Source organism: Aptenodytes forsteri, unplaced genomic scaffold, assembly GCF_000699145.1.
Source record: "Aptenodytes forsteri isolate BGI_AS27 unplaced genomic scaffold, ASM69914v1 Scaffold443, whole genome shotgun sequence".
Lineage (NCBI taxonomy): Eukaryota > Metazoa > Chordata > Aves > Sphenisciformes > Spheniscidae > Aptenodytes > Aptenodytes forsteri.
Genome location: NW_008794170.1, coordinates 259905 through 262312, shown reverse-complemented (window position 1 = coordinate 262312; position 2408 = coordinate 259905).

Here is a 2408-nt window from a genome sequence, read left to right as displayed (position 1 = left end):
ACACCTTTCCTTCCTCCCGGGCTACCTGATCAGCACAGGGCTACCTACGAACCGCAGACGTTGGGTGGCCCCTGAATTCCTCCTGGCTCCAGGGCTGGTCTCCAGCACAAGATGCTCCTCAGCTGAGCTGCCCCTGCAGCCACCAGGAACCCCATCAGGGATGCTGAGGCCATCGAGGGGGCATTTCTTGCTCTCCTCTGCCTTGTCCCACTCCACCCATGCATGGCGACAGCCACAGCTTCATCACAGTGAAAACCTGTCACTACTGGAAAATCTCCTCTGGCTCTTCTCTGTTCAGCGGCTTCCTGTCATCCAGGCTGCTCAGGATCACTTTAAATCAAGGTCTCAGTGCATCTTCCAAAACAGCTATCCCTTTGCTCTCCTGTCAGGACATTTTTGTTTGGACCCATGGCTGTTTGCTGAAGACCCAAACTGTTGGGACAGAGAGGTACTTTTATTCAGCTCCCACCCTGCCAGGAGCAACAAGAAGCATGAATAAAACTCTTAGTGTGACTAGAACAAACAAACCTTCCTGCTACATCAAGCTGCACGTCCCAGGAAGGGCTATGCATCTTTGTCCAGCCTAAATAACATCTATCCCTCCTTGCAGTCCTCTTCTCCTTCATCCTTCCGAGTGTAACTCTCAGGGAAGAGACTGGCCTGCAAAAGGTGAGCACAATGGAGTTAAATCTGGAAAGGATGCTAAACAGAGGACAGGAAGAAAATCCCCTGTCCCCCTCAGGGCTTTTCCCCTGAGGAAAAGCCAAGCACAGCTGAGTTTTACAGCTAAATATAACACAGCAAGAGTAATCTTGAAAGACAGATGAACTCCACATCAGCTGCAAAAGAATTCAGATTAACTGATAAGTAAAAGGGAGCAATTTTTTTCTCTCTTGTTCTCTCTCTTTCTCCCAAACCTCTGGAGAGACAATGCACAAAGAGCCAGCTGTGAGTCTGCAGTTATGACAAACCAAAAGAGATTTGGTAGTGCAGATGTACATGTTGCACTAAGCAGTGAATTGGTGATGATGGGGTCATGGGTGGCCATGATCATGCAATGACAGAGTTTTCAATTCTCAGAGAAGTAAGGAGGGGGATCAGCAGAACTGCCACCTTGGACTTCCGGAGGGCAGACTTTGCCCTGTTTAGGAGCATGGTTGACAGAATCCCTTGGGAGGCAGTCCTGAAGGGCAAAGGAGACCAGGAAGGCTGGACATGCTTCAAGAAGGAAATCTTAAAGGCACAGGAGCAGGCCGTCCCCACGTGCCAAAACACGAGATGGCGGGGAAGACCACCGGCCTGGCTGAACAGAGAGCTTTGGCTGGAACTCAGTGAAAAAAAGAGAGTTTGTGATCTTTGGAAGAAGGAGCAGGCAACTCAGGAGGACTACAAGGATGTCATGAGGTTATGCAGGGAGAAAATTAGAAGGACCAAAGCCCAACTAGAACTTAATCTGGCTACTGCCATAAAAAAACATAAAAAATGTTTCTATAAATACATTAGCAACAAAAGGAGGGCTAAGGAGAATCTCCATCCTTTATTGGATGCGGGGGGGAAACATAGTGACATAGGATGAGGAAAAGGCTGAGGTACTTAATGCCTTCTTTGCCTCAGTCTTTAATAGTAAGACCAATTGTTCTCCGGGTACCCAGCCCCCTGAGCTGGAAGACAGGGACGGCGAGCAGGATGAACCCCCCATAATCCAAGGGGAAAAGGTTAGTGACCTGCTACACCACTTAGACATACACAAGTCTAGGGGGCCGGATGGGATCCACCCAGGGGAACTGAGGGAGCTGGCAGAGGTGCTCACCAAGGACTTTCAAACCTTTATCAGCAGTGCTGGCTAACCGGGGAGGTCCCAGTTGACTGCAGGTTAGCAAATGTGACGCCCATCTACAAGAAGGGCCGGAAGGAGGATCCGGGGAACTACAGGCCTGTCAGTCTGACCTCGGTGCTGGGGAAGGTTATGGAGCAGATCATCCTGAGTGCCATCACACGGCACATACAGGACAACCAGGTGATCAGGCCCAGTCAGCATGGGTTTCTGAAAGGCAGGTCCTGCTTGACTAACCTGATCTCCGTCTATGACAAGATGACCTGCTTAGTGGATGAGGGAAAGGCTGTGGATGTTGCATACCTGGACTTTAGTAAAGGCTTTGACACCATTTCCCACAGCATTCTCCTAGAGAAACTGGCTGCTCATGGCTTAGACAGGCATGCTCTTCGCTGAGTAAAAAACCATCTGGATGGCCGGGCCCAAAGAGTTGTGGTGAATGGAGTTAAATCCAGTCGGCGGTCGGTCACGAGCGGTGTTCCCCAGGGCTCAGTACTGGGGCCAGTTCTGTTTAATATCTTTATCAATAATCTGGTTGAGGTGATCGAGTGCTCCCTCAGTAAGTTTGCAGACG